This window comes from Notamacropus eugenii, chromosome 6 (genome assembly GCF_028372415.1).
Source record: "Notamacropus eugenii isolate mMacEug1 chromosome 6, mMacEug1.pri_v2, whole genome shotgun sequence".
NCBI classification, from domain to species: domain Eukaryota; kingdom Metazoa; phylum Chordata; class Mammalia; order Diprotodontia; family Macropodidae; genus Notamacropus; species Notamacropus eugenii.
Window position 1 is genome coordinate 131,017,135 of NC_092877.1, and position 15,896 is coordinate 131,033,030.

The window sequence follows — 15,896 nt, forward strand, 5'->3', positions numbered from 1 at the left end:
ACAGGAAAGAACAAAATATGAATTCAGAAGAGCACAGCACTGACCCAGTACAGACATCTGACACCAGAAAAGGAAATATGAACTGGTATTAAGCTCAAAGAGTATTCTTGGAAAAGATCATGAATGATTTTAAAAGCCCAATTAAAGAGGCAGAAGAAAAAAATGACCAATAATTTTAAAAATACAATCAGTTTCTTAAGAAGTAAAATTGCCCAAAAGGATATACAAAAGGTAACTAGAGAAAAAATGCTTTAAAATGAGGTACAAAAACTAACTCAAGAAAACATTTCACTAAAAATTAGTATTGGGCAAGTAGAAACTAATGACTCTATGAGGCATAAAGGATCAGTCAAACAAAATCTGAAGAGTGAAAAAAAATAGAAGAAAATGTAAAATGTTTCATTGTAAAAACAACTGAAGTGGAAAATAGATCAAAGAGAGATAATCTAAGAATTACTGATCTACCAGAAAAATCAAGATTAAAAAAAGAACGTAGACAGTATCTTCTAATAAATATTCCAGGAAAACGGCTGTGAGGTCCAAGATCCAGAGGACAAAATAGTTCTCTGAGGAATCCACTGATCACCTCCTGAAAGAGACCACAAATTGAAAACACTGAGGAATATTGTTGCCAAATTCCAGATCTATCAGATCAAGGAGAAAATACTGCAAACAGCTAGAAAGAAACAATTCAAACATAGAGGAATTACAGTCAGAATCACTTAGGACCTTGCATCTTCTACATTAAAAGATCAAAGGGATTGAAATATGATATTTTGTAAGATAAATGAACTGAGATTACAACAAAGGATCAACTACCCAGCAAAACTGAAAACAATCTTTCAGTCAAGGAGAGGGATACTCAGTGAAATAAGGATTTCCAGACTTTTCTAATGAAAAGACCAGGGCAGAATAGAAAATTTCGTCTTCAAGTGCAAGACTGAAGAAAGGCATGAAAAAAGGTAAATGGGGGAAAATAGGAAAGAAAAACCTTTTATTCAATATGAGCAAACTGTATACATTCTTATATGGGAGGATGATACTTGTTAACCTTGGAAATTGTATATTTATTACAACACTTACAAGGAATATATGAAGGTAGAGGGTGTGGATATAAATTAACTGATGTAATATTAAAAAAAAAAACTAAGTGTTATGAAGCGAAAAGAGGAAAGGTGGAGGCAGAAAAGGGTAAATAACACCACGTGAAGAGACACAAAAGTATTCTATTAGATGGAAAAAGGGAGAGACGTGACCATTGTTTGAGCTTTACTTTCATGGGATTTAGGTCAAGGAGGGCATAATGTTTTCATACAAATCTAACTTGAACTACAGTCAGTAGGAGGGGAAAGAGGAAAGAAAAGGGAGGGAGGGGTGATTAGAGAGGAGGAAAAAGAGTAGTAAGAGAAAAGGGAAAGAAAATGGAGGGGGGATGATAGAATGGAGAGAAGAATGTGGGAGGCGTTGATTATAAGTAAAACTCTTGAGGAGGGGAAGGGAGAAATGAAACCACAAAAGGGGGGATAGGATGAGGAGAAAGACATAAATAGAAATTGTAACCGTGAATGTGAAAGGGATAAACTCTCCCATGAAACAGGCAGAGAGCAGAATGGATTAAAAATCACAATCCTACAATATGCTGTTTACAAGGAACACATTTGAATCAGGTGAATACACAGAAGGTAAAGGTAAGAAGCTGGAGTAGAATATACTATGCTTCAATTGAAGTAAAAGAAAAAGAGGGGTAGCAATCTTGATCTCAGATAAAGCAAAAACAAAAAAAAAATAGATCTAATCAAAAGAGATAAGGATTGAAACTATATCCTGTTACAAGTTCCCATAGACAATGAAGCAATATCATTACTAAACATATGTGCACCAATGGGGTAGCATCCAGATTCTTAGAGGAGAAGTTAAGGGAATTACAGGAAGCAATAGAAAGCAAAACTATACTAGTGGGGGACCTTGTATTAGCAAGTACCCCCATATACGCAGGAGGGCCTACTATATAGGTTTTTAGATGAACTTTTCTAAATGGAAAGCAACTTTTGAGGAGTCAACAATCATTTTAATCAAGCAAATTTATCATTTCCTTAGTTCAGGGGAAAATGTCAGCACCTTGAACTTCACAGAAAATACAGAGAAACAAAGATAGCTAACAGACAGGCTTCCCACTGTCTGACCTTAAGTAATACATACATCACAGATCAACAGACAGATGCCACTGCCTATACGCATAGTTACTAGAGAGAGAAGCACCAACATCAGGATTTTCAAAGCCAGGGGGATCCTTAGCGGCTACCACAGTCTCATTTAGCCAAAAACTTCCAATGAGTAAGCCCCAAAGTAAAACTTCACCTCAGAGTATTTAAACATTATTCAGGGCAAGAGAGCATCACAATTCTTGAGAACCAGTGCATTAGAAATTAGCAAAAGGTGTAGGCCTCCCCTAATCATGATTCCCTTAATGGGTAGGACCATCAATGTGTGGGGCAGATCTTCAAAACTCTAATTAACATTACAGTCCTCAACCTGCCCCTCACTGACTTTGATAAATCTAACCTCACAATAAACAAGAAAGGAGTGAAGAAGGTGAATAGAATTCTGGAAAGGGTAGATATGATATATCTCTGGAGAAAACTTAATGGGGAAAGAAAAGAATGTATCTTTTTTTCACAGTGGTACATGGCATATACACAAAAACTGACCATGTACTAGGGCATAAAAACCTCATCATCCAGTGTAGAAAGACAGAAATAGTCAATGCATCTTTTTCAGAACATGACACAATAAAAATTAAATGTAATAAAGTGCCATGGAAAAATGAACCAAATATTAATTGGAAATTAAATAATCTAAATTCAAAAGAATTAGCCGATCAAACAACAAATCATTGAAACAGTCAGTAACTTCATTCAAGAGAACGAAAATAATGAGACAACCTACCAAAATTTGTGGGATGCAGCAAAGGAAGTTCTTAGAGGAAGTTTTATAGCTCTGAACACTTACGTGAATAAACAGAGAAGGAGATCAATGAATTGGGCTAGAAAAAGAATAACTTGAAAATTGTTCAAATTTTGTTGAAAAGTTAGAAGAAGAAATAAAGAGCTAAATTAAATACCAATTAGAAATCCTGAAAACCAAAGGAGAGATTTATAAAATTGAAACTAAGAAAACTATCAAATTAATAAATAAAACTAAGAGCTTGTTTTGTTAAAATCCGAAATAAAATGAATAAACCTTTGGTCAATTTGATTTAAAAAAAAAAAAGAAAGAAGAAACCAATCACCAGTATCAAAAATGCAAAGAGTGAACTCACCTCCAGTGAACAGGAAATTAAAACATTAATTAGAAATTACTTTGCAAAACTGTATGCCCATAAATGTGACAATCTTAGTGGAATGAATGAATATTAACAAAAACATAAACTGCCCAAATTAATAGTAGGGGAAGCAAAATAACCTCATCTCAGAAAAAGAAATTGAACAAACCATCAATGACCTCTCCAAGGAAAAAAAAATCTCCAGGGCCAGGGGGATTTGCAAGTGAATTCTATCAAACATTTAAAGAATAGTTAATTCCAATACTACATAGAACATTTTGGAGAATTGAGCAAGTCCCACCAGATTGCTTTTATGATGCAAATATGGTGCTTATACCTAAACTGAAAAGAGCAAAAACAGAGAAAGAAAATTATAGATCAATTTCCCTAGTGAATATAGATGGAAAGATTTTAAATAAAATGTTAGCAAAAAGTTTACAGCAATTTATCATGAGAATAATACACTTTAAATAGGTAGGATTTTTATCAGGAAAGCAGGGTTGGTTCAACATTAGGAAAACTATCATCATAATTGATCATGTCAACAACAAAACTAATAAAAACCATCTGATTATCTTAATAGGTGCAGAAAAAGCATTTGACAAAATACAACACCCACTCCCTTTCTCTGCTCTCCTTTCTCCTCCAGCTTGGCTAAGCCTAGGTCACTCCCGCCGACCTCGCAGCCCCAGACACTCTCCTGTGCCATGGCCAACGAGGAGATGTCCCGGAGGAATGAGCGTGTCCTCTGCTTGTTCGACGTGGACCAGACTCTCAACCCGGCTCGCCAGAAAATTGACCCTGAAGTGGTGGCCTTCCTCCAGGAACTTCAGGGATGGGTGAAGATTGAGGTGGTGAGAGGCTTCAATTACTCCAACTTCACAGAACACCTGGGAGAAGGGTATGAAGTCAGAGAAAAGTGTGACTGTGTCTTTGCAAAGAATGGGACGGTGCAATACAAAAATGGAAGGCTACTCTCCAAGCTCTCTTCTTGGAGAAAAGCTTCTGCTGGACCTCATTAACTTCTGCTTCAACTACATGGCCTTGTTGAAGATACTCAAGAAGTGCAGGGCCTTCGTTGAATTCCAAAATGGGATGCTGAACATCTCCCACATTGGCCTCTGCTGTACCCTGGAGGAGAGGATTGAATTCTCCTAGCTGGACAAGAAAGAAAAGATCCAGGTGAAATATGGGGAAACCTTGAAGGCGGAGTTTGTGGGCAAAGGTCTGAGGTTCTCCTGAGAGTGCATCATCAGCTTCGAGGTCTTCCCTGAAGGCTGGGACGATCGCTACTGCCTGGATCTCCTCAACCAGGGGAACTTTGAAACCATCCACTTCCTTGGGGATAAGACCAGTCCAGATGGCAATAACTACGATGACCACGAACAGTGAGGCATAATGTGGTTTCTCCCCAGGGCACAATACAGAGATGCCAGGAGCTCATTTTCCCAGATAGTGCATGTGAAGTGTGAGGGTTCAGACACCAATGTGTCTTCGCCTTGGGATTTTAGGAACACCACCAGCGCATGTGGCTGGCTGCAGAAGTATGGGCGGGAGAGGGAGCTTTGCCCTTCTTCCTGATCCTGTTTTTTTTTTTTCCCTTCCCCACAGAGGACAAATCTTCCCTGTCAGTCTGCTGGAAAGGACTCAGCAAGGGCCTTGGGTTGGAAGGCACCCAACCAAGCTTCGTCATGGTGTCATGGTGGACCGACAGACAGAAAATGGGCGTGTTGGCCCAAGTTATACCTCAAGGTATCTATAGTCTGGGTTACTAACCACTGACCCCAGGTTTCCACACACTCCCCTATAGTCAGTCATAAGGTTGCTAAAGTAGGTGGGACAACAGGCATGGAGGAAAAGATGTGTCTCTTTCTCTCTTTTCTTCCCCACTCAAGCTTCTGTATGTGAGATAGAGGTGGTGTGTGGGGGAGAGTTCATTGGTAATCATTTAGGAAGTGTTGGCTGTGGGCCTGGTCCTTCCCTGCCTCTGCTGCACCTTGGCTTAGGAGCAAGATGAAATCCACCCAGCTGGACACCAAAAGTTACACAGAAGGTGGGTGCTAGCCTCATTTTTGCATGTCTAAGAGCTTGAACCCCACCTATCCCAAAAGGGAAGTCCTGAAAGGCAGGGATTTAATGCCTTGGTCACCCTTTATCCCTCTCCCCACTCAAAGCCACTATTGGCCCCCTGGCATAACATTTAACTAAGACACACAGCTGTGGGCTAATGGGTAACTTCCTTGCCTCCTCCCTCCACACCCCCAGTCTCTTGGCTGCCAGGCTGAGTTAGAAGGAGAGGTCCAGAACTCACCACCCTAACCCTGATTTGCCTCTACATTCCCCACACACCATATCATCTCTTCCCTCTGTGTCTGACCTTTGTGCTAGGACTCTGTCCATCCTCACCTAGAATCTCAATCAGTGTTTTTGTTTTTCTGTGCAAAAAGAAACAAAACAAAATAAAAAAAAAAAAAGCAAAAAACAATTTTTGTGTTGGAGAGAGTGTACATATGTAAGTAAAAGCTCTGGTTAGGGATGAAAGGCACAGCTCTGAACAATAGAGAGCTTTATTATGTCACAAATTCTATTAAACAACAGCAATCTAAAAAAAAAATGCAACACTCATTTCTTTTGAAAACATAGGAATAAATGGAGCTTTCCTTAAAATAATAAGTAGCATCTACCTAAATCCATCAGTGAGCATTGTATGTAATGGAGATAAGCTAGATGTATTTCCAATAAGATCAGAGGTGAAACAGGGACCATTACTGCGACTGTTATTCAATATAGTACTAGAAATGGTAGCTTTAGCAATAAGAGAAGAAAGAAAATGAAAGAACTAAAATAGGAAAAGAAGAAACTGTTATCTCTGTTTTCAGATGATATGAAAATCTTAGAGAATCAAGTAAAAAAAATACTTGAAATAATAAACAAATTTATCAAAGTTGCAGTATACAAAATAAATTCACATAAATCATCTGCATTTCTATATATTACTAACAAAGTCTTACAGTAAGAGATAGGAAAAGAAATCCCATTTAAATTTACAGTAGATGCTATGAAATATTTGGGAATCTACCTGTTAAAGTAAACCCAGGGACTATGTGAACACCATTACAAAATACGTTTCACACAAATAAAATCAGATCTAAACAATTGGAAAAACATCAGTTTCTCATGGGTAGGCTGAGTAAAAATGACAAAATAATAAAAATCACAATTTTACCTAAATTAATTAACTTCTTCAATGCCATACCAATTAAACAACCAAAGAATTATTTTATAGATCCACAAAAAAATAATATCAAAATTCATCTGGAAGAACAAAAATCCCAGAACATCAAGGGAATTAATTAAAGGAAACGCTAGGGAAGGTGGTCTAGCCATACCAGATATTACATTGTATTATAAAGCAACAATCATCAAAACCACTTTGTACTGGCTAAGAAATAGATGGGTAGATCAGAGGAATAGATTGGGTACACATGGCAAAGTACTCAATGAATATAGCAATTTACTGTTTGATACACCTGGTGATCCTAGCTTCTGAAATAAGAGCTCATTGTTTGACAAAAACTCCTGGAATAACTGGAAAATAGTGTGGCAGAAACTGGGCATAGACCAATGCCTGACACCATATACCAAAATAAAGTCCAAATACATTCACGATGTAGGTATAAAACCTGATAATATAAACAAATTAGGGGAGCAAGGGATAGTTTATTTGTAAGACTTATAAAGAATAGAAGAATTTATGACCAACAAGAGAATAAAGGACATTATGAAATGCAAAATGGATAATTTTGATTACATTAAATTGAAAATCTTTGCACAGACAAAGCCAATGCAGTCAAGATTAGGAAGGAAGCAGAAAAGTGGGAAAGAATATTTACAACAATATTTACAAGGCCTCATTTATAAAAGTTATAGAGAGCTGAGTCAAATTTACCAGAATACAAGTTATTTCCCAGTTGATAAATGGTCAAAGGATATGAACACACAGTTTTTAGAAAAATAAATTAAAGTTATCGATAGTCATATGAAAAAAGTGCTCTAAACAGCTCTTAGGTACCACATCACACCTATCACATTGGCTAACATGACAAAATAGGAAAATGATAAATGCTGAAGATGTGCCAGAGATGGAAACCTAATTCATTGTGGGTGGGGCTGTGAGCTGATCCAATCATTCTGGAGAGCAATTTTGATCTATGTCCAAAGGGCGATAAAAATGTGCATATTCTTTGACCCAGCAATATCTCTTCTAGGACCGTATCCCAGTGAGATCATAAAAATGGAAAAGGACCTACATGTACAAAAATAGATATAGCAGCTCTTTTTTTTTTTTTTTTTTTTTTTGTGGTGGCCAGGAACTGGTAATCAAAGGAATGCCCAACATTTGGGGAATGAAAGAACAAGTTGTGGTATTTGAATATAATGGAATAGTATTTAGCTATAAGAAATGACAAACAGGCAAACTTCACACATATCTGGATAGACTCATATGAACTGATGCTAAGTGAATTGTGCAGAGCCAGGAGAATATTATAGACAGTAACAGGCACCGTGTGTGGGGACTGTATTTTGAAAGACTTAGCCCTTCACAGCAACGCAAGCACCTAAAACATTTCTGAAGTACTCGTGATGCAAAATGCTATCCACATCCAGAGAAAGAACTATGGAGTTGGAATCCAGAATGAGGCAGACTATTTTCTCTTTTGCAATGTTTGGCTTTGTTAAGTTTTACTCATGCTTTCTCCCATTTGTTTTAATTCTTCTCCGCAGTATGAGCAATTTCAAAATGTGTTTAATAAGAATGTATGTATACATATATATATACATATATATACACACACACACACATATATATATATATATATATATATATATATATATATATATATATATATATATATATATATATATATATATAAAGAGAGAGAGAGACAGAGACGCAGACAGAGACAGAGACAGAGACAGAGAGACACAGAGAGACACAGAGAGAGAGACCATATAAGATTGCTTGGATAGAGAGGAAGGTAGGAGGGGAGAAAGTTTGAAACTTATAAAAGTGATTGTTGAAAATTTAAAACACAGAAATCAATTTGGAGGGGAAAACGAAGGCAAAATCCTTTCATTATTTCTAGGAGGTGAGCTCTTGAGTCCTTACATCTAACGAGTGCTGGAACTTGAACAACAATTAAGAATAGTGTTATTTATCTCTTTCTAAAAATAACTTTATCAGTACTGAATGACTAGAGATGCATTCCTGAATCGTTGAGTTCAAGGCATGTTTACTTACTATACGTGTAAGACTTAGGTCTATGAGAAGCTACAAGTACACAGTCACGAACAGGATATTTTTTAATATACTAATTATTAATTTTAATGGTTCTATTAAAATAATAGAGCACTTCATACACTATTTAAACTGTCCTATTGGTTTTCATGAGGATGCTATTTCATTATTCCAGGCTTACACAATTAGGGTTATATGAAGTAGTAGAACTGTACAGGGAAAAGGCTCAGTAATAATACTGAATGAGAATTTCAGCAGCCCTAGTCATGAAATCTTCACATACAGAAGTTAGACACTCCCATTTCCATCATACATATACACCCCACACACACACACGAGGTCAACATAAAAAACACACTTGAATATTGTATACAGTGTTACTGAAATCACACCAATCACATCACTTAAACTAAGGAAATGAGATCTCTCACTCAGAGAAGGAAGGCAACAGGAACCAGAGGTTGGCATTTCACCTATATTCCCTGTCAAAGAGAGTAGAATTCTTAACTTACAGGAATAATATGGTATTTCCCAAAGCCTGATTGTTTTCTTTTTTTGAACAGGATCAAGTTAGTGGCTGGTGACACTACCTGGTGATCAAAGTGGCAACATCTCCAGGCAAATTCTATGCTCTGAGCACATTGGGCTACTCACATCCTTTTTTCATACTCTGTACAATTTTGTCCTTCCCAGGATTCATAAGTTTGGCATATTTGTAAAGCCAGTCATCCCTTCTGATCTTCAATCTGCACCTAACCAAATTGTACTTATCTTTTAAGGTTCAGCCCAAATGAAACCCAAGAATCATAATTAAAATATATGACCAAGAGACAACCTGGCACAAAGGAGAAGGAGCTGACCCTAAGGCTGGGAAGACCTGGATTAAAGTTTTGTTCCTACTACTACTACTACTACTACTACTACTACTACTACTACTGCTGCTGCTGCTGCTGCTGCTGCTATTATCATGACTACTACTACTACTACTACAACTAAGATTTATATAACTCTTATTCTCTTCCAGGCACTGTGCAAAATGCTTCAGAAATATTTTCTCTCATTGGAACCTTACAACAACCTTGAGAGATAGGTGCTATGATTATACCCTATTTTATTGCTGAGGAAACTGGGGCAAATAGAATTTAAGGAGATTTCCTAGAATAACACAGCTAGTAAATATTTGAGGCAGCATTTGAACTCAGGTTTTCCCACCTGACCCAGTCTCTAACTACTGTGCCAGCTAGCTGCCCTAATCTGTAACCAAATTCAATCCTAAAAGTATTACGTTCCCCAAAGGAGCGATTTGTGTGCCTTTTTATGGAAACCAGGTAGTCGAGTGAACTCAGTAATTTCTTGTGTTTTCCTTAGACTATAAAATTGTAGGGTAGAAGAAACCACAAAACAGAACTTAGCTTATAGATAATCCTTAACCCAAATTAGTGCTACTACACATTTCCTTACTTTTCCTTGAAAAAAACTATTTAAATAAGATGAGAAAAGTATTCATAACATTTCACACTCTCTGAATACTCATTTCCTCATACCCAAGGGATGACAGAGTGATTTTGATTCATTGAAGTCATACACACACACACACACACACAAACACATACATGTGCATGCACACATGCATACACACACATCTCACTCACCATTCTTGTCAAATTTTTTGTTCTACATCTTCTTCCTTTCTCAATTAAATGTACTCTGTCACTCTCTAGCTTCTGATTTCCTAACTCAAATGAAACTGCTCCCTCTCAGTTTTCCAATCAATCCTCAAGTGACAAATTCAGTGATGTTTTCTGAATCTTCAGTGTTGATCTCTCTGCTGAACTCGATACTGCTTACTATCTCTGTTTGGATATCTCTCCTCTTTGAGTTTTCTTGACGTTTCTCACTTCTTCCTTGCTACATTCCTGATTGCATCTTCTCGTTCATCTGCTTCTTGCTATTCCTCTTATATGATATCTCAGCTCCCATTTTCATGCCTTTCTACAGAATATATAAGTGGGTGTGAGTATATATGTATACATGTGTATTATATATGTGTGTATGTATGTATTTGTCATTTATGTTGATGGATTCATCTGAAGTTAAGATCCTTCTATCCTGCTATTCTGTGTGTGTGTGTGTGTATAAGTTTTAAAGTAACAACTATACCAGATACATGACCCCTCAGCAAGACACTTAAACATTCAGTGCATGGCAGAAATATCTAAAAAAAACTACAGATAGCAAATAAATAGATCATCTTCCTCTAATAAGGAAATCATTATGGTCCTTCCCTCCACAAAAAAAAAAAAAAATTGAGGGAGACTCACATATACATAGAGACCGAGCCTATTATTTAATTGGGGAAGAAAACACAATAAGGAGACTCTCTTCCCCCTCTCCACTTCTAATAATCAGCCAAAATATGGCAGCTCATGATGAGTTTTCTATTTCAGTTCATGTTACCTAAAACTTATAAGAACAAATGATAAAAACATTGTTGAGTATCTTGTAAAAAATTGCTTTGTGACATTTAAGTATGATATTTTACATTGAGCATCAGTATAATGCACATAGAATTAATTATTGCATAAAATGTTGTCCAGAACTAGATCTCTCCAACGAAACTCAGGCATAGACTTTTGATGGTATCATGATTCAGAGAAATTATCATGGGCTCTTTTGTCAGAGTCTGGGTTCAAATCTCAGTTTTGACTTATATTACCTGAGTAACTTTTGGCAGGCTATTCCACCTCCATTAGTCATAGTTTTCCAACTTAAAGTGATGTATTATGCTAGATGGATTTCCAGGTCTATTCTAGCACTGGATCTATGATCTCAAGTCTCTTGTACTTCTAGATCTACTATGTAATCCTCTTCTCTATGTTTGCATCATCAAACCTTGTTCATACCTCACTAAGAGCATTCTCTTAATCACATTAAAAAGAGAATATAAAACACCTCAGCCTCATAAAGGACAGAATTGATCCAGTTCTATTGAAAAAAGAAACAAGATAGAACTTACATCTGATCCTGTAAACAGGAAAGGCAATTTCCTTTCTGGTGCCGGTGGGTCTCCATCGTTTCAAAGAACTTAAGTACTTCATACACTCTGCAAGTACAGGATCTACAAGAGAAAACAATTTGGGAATGCTAGGGACAAAAGCAACCCTCCTTTCTAATGAGCTACTCCTTTCCTAAGGGGTCTATATGGTCTTATGCACTTAGAGCACTACCCTGAGTAAAGTTGTCTAGAAAGATAAAATAAGCCAGGATTACTAGAGAATCTGGTAACTTTCTCGTATGATAAGACACACTTTCCATAAGACTGTTTGCAATTCACATGATTCAATAACACTGAAAGAAGAAGTTCAGAGTGTCATTCACATCATAGATCCTACTGCATTAATTCCTTTCCCCTTGAAGTATCTTTCTGGTGTCAACTCCTCCTTTAAATAACTATCTGCTGATGGCTCCTACTTTGCCCACCCTGTTTCTGAGAATGACCTATATATTCTGCTCTCTTGAGAGGACTTCTCTTATTTTAGTTTCTGTATCTGCATATGGTCAGTCCTTGAATACTACTGGTTCCACAGAGAGGTCATGTGGATGGAGTTCTTGTCTTTGTGTAATCTCTTTCCATCTTTTTCATTTTTTTCACACAGTTTAAGTTCATGTCTCTGATCTATGAATCAGTGTCAGAGAAAAGGTCTCTTCAGTGGAGCAATTAGGACTCAAGAAAATGTGAATTTAGACCTTAATTTGTGAATTCATACATTGCCTAAGACACATGGGAGACTACTACTCAGGGTAATCAGAAATATGTCCTGACTGTGTAGGTGAACTCTTGAGTGTTCCTACATTCCCGGGGGTAGGTTTGACTATCAATTTGTTTTTATCCTTTCCAGATCTGAAATTCATTGATTCTCTTGAGGAACAAAGGATATCAACTTGGATATAAAGAATTATATTTATTCATAATTTTTAAACTATGTTTAAAGCTCTCAAGAAATCATCAAAGGAAAACATAATATAAAACCCAGAACACCACAAATTCTGATAATTTTAGAATCAAATGTGTTAGAATTCACAACTGGAAGTAACATAAGAAACAAAATTCTGTATGACTCAGAAGGCTGGGGCTGGAAAGCAGGAAAAAAATAGCATCAGATAGTGGTAGTACAGGCTGGAAAGGGTGGAGAATTAGTTAAAAACATTTAGGAAATTGACTATGGACATAGCATATACAATGCAGGTACATTCAAGTTATAAACCTGGGGGTTGATGCTATAGAAATTAAAAATTAGTGCATTTCTTAGTATTGACAAATAAGGACTTTTGAAGTTCTAATTCATCAGTTCCTCTGATTCATCTTTGTTCCAAATTATCTAGCCAATTCCAAGTAATATGCAATTTATAAATCCAGATGGTAAAGTTGATATTTGTGTTTTCATGACATTATCAACTTTGAAAACTTTTATCAAAAATAATTTCTGGGGTCCCTGTATTGACTTAATAAGCATATTTTCAAAGACTCATTAAATTTTAAAGAAAAATAACTTTTAAATCTTTATAAAACCTACTTAATACAAGGAATCACCATGATGCCAGGGAACTGATGATGAAGCATTACTTCTTTACAAAAAGGTGATAGATTCAAGATGGAGAACAATATGTGTGTGTGTGTGTATATATATATATATATGTATATATATATACATATATATATATAGATATACAGAAAGATAGACAGATACATAGATATAGATAGGTGAATGGATAGATGGATGGATAGGTAGATAGACAGATAGGTAGATAGATAGATAGATAGATAGATAGATAGATAGATAGATAGATAGATAGATAGATAGATAGATAGATAGATAGATGATATAGATAGATAGATAGATAGATAGATAGATGATATAGATAAAACTTTTCTATAAATAAATGCAAGAAAGAATTTTTTCTTCATTTTTTTCCAAGTGGGAGGTGATAGATCAGAGGATAGGGAAGAATAGATATAGGATAATAATACTAATAATGTAGAGATTCATTGAGGTTAATTTGCTTTTTTTAATCCCAAGAAGAGAATAGAAAGAATGCCAAAAAAAAAAAAAAAGACAAGCAAGGCAGCTTTGATAGCTACGGGTTGAACTCACTATATAATTGAAAAGAAAATCAGGTTTTGTACGTGTGTGTATGTATATGTATGTGCATCTACATACATATATACACAGATATATACCTGTATATACAGTATACACCCAAACACACACATATACATGTATACACATATACATACATATATATTTATACACACATCCATATATACATATATATGCAAGTTAACATTTTATTAATTGTCTGTTAAGTTCAGAATATTTTTTTTTAAATCTTAATACAGTAGCCACTTACTTTGAATGGAAGTTTGTCATTTAGCATATTTCTATGCATTTAGGTTTCAGTTTAGCATTATAACATGATTGAAATTGAAGGCATATATAACAATGAAAATGACCCCTTCCTTCATGAGTTTTTTTTTCCTGACAACTCACTCTAATAACAGAAGTTTAATACATTTTAAAAATATTTTTCCTTCTTTTTTTTGTTAGAACTTCAAGCTACCTCCAAGTCATTTACTCTGCTAAAGCAGAGATTTATACACTGTTTTAGCATTTACAAAACACTTTATATGATCTATTTTGGTTCTCACAGGGACACAGTTGTCTCTCCAGGACCCTAAGTTACAGAACAGGGGCTGAACTGCAAAGAGAATTGAAGTTTGCTAATCAAGAGTTTGCTAAGGTAATGGTTAATGCCCTTAAAAAAAAGAAAAAGATAAAGACAATCTTTGAATCATCCCTATTTGATAGAATTGAAAACCAAGGTTCAGAGAACTTCTTCAACTTGTCCAACATAACAGAACTGTAAATGTAAGAAGTGAAGTTTTATTTTTGCTGCTCCAACTAAATGTCCTACCTGAAACTAGTTTAATGAGATATTAAGTTTCAGAAACTACGGAGAGGTATATATACATATTTTTTTAAAACCTAACTTTTTAGGAATATTAGCATTTAAACTGTTCTGAAAATCACTACAAGCATATTCAAACTTGTAAACAAAAGGATTGAGGGCTGTCATTTGGAAATGTCAGTTTCTTGTCAATGTTTCATGAATAATTGATACAGAGATTACCTGGGTAAAGTTGCAATTAGCCTCCTCATTAACATAGGAACAACAGGAGTATGCCTTGTGAATTCTAGATCTTACCTTAACCCTTTACTCTGGAGACTGGAAGTTTCTGATGGGGACATCTTTATGAAATATGCATAAGTTCTAGTGTGAAATCTCTAGGGTTCTCCAGCTACTCCATGATACTGTCACTCAGACAAGGAAGAATGCTTACTCAGCTGTTCATCAATGCATGTAACTTATTCTAAAATCAAGATATGAAATCATAACAATTTAATGTTCTACATAGAAATGGGTAAAGCATATTAAGGATATTCCCCATAATCAAAGGAGACAGAACTTTGCTAATTAGCTTGTATTTATATGTCCAGACTTATAAGAATAGCATGTAATTCTAATGATATAAATGATGATGCCTATAATCTTTTAAATGTGTAAAATATTGTAAAAAACAAAACAAAAACTACTTGAGTGGTTTGAAAAAGTATTATGGCAATTAATCACTTATCCCTGAAAGTTACAATCTCATACTGTAGAGAAATTGCATATGTATACATACATATGTGTGTGTGTGTGTGTGTGCGTATGGAGGTGTGCCTATACACATATACATTTAATATATCTGTGCATATATGTGTATAAAGTACATGTGCATATATATGTATATATGCATATACACATACACACATATACATACATATATACAAATACATATGTAAATAATATATACACTCACGTGTTATATATACACATATTTAATATACACATATATATTATATATACACATGCAAATATATATGTATATTTATTTATTTATACAAATACTAAGAAAGGAATTGAGTTGAATTCAACATTTACTAAATAGTAGTTGTGTTCAAGGCATAGGTTAAGAATTAAGTATAGAAAAGACAAACAAGAGATCATTCCTGACATCAAGAAATTATGACCATACTTGGGTGATTAAATCCATATGAAGGTGACAACTTCTATGACAAAATCGAAGTGAGAGACGACTGAAAGGAAAACAGAAGAAAAACAAACTGGGGACTGACTTGGAACTGGAGCACACAGAATGTCCAGTTGAGAAGA

The 15,896-nt window shown here is 35.5% G+C and overlaps 1 pseudogene; it reads left to right on the forward strand.

Annotated features, from left to right (window-relative positions):
• The first annotated feature begins 4,029 nt into the window (after positions 1-4,029).
• Positions 4,030-9,218, forward strand: LOC140512138 (phosphomannomutase 1 pseudogene; annotated as a pseudogene).
• Positions 9,219-15,896: the final 6,678 nt, after the last annotated feature.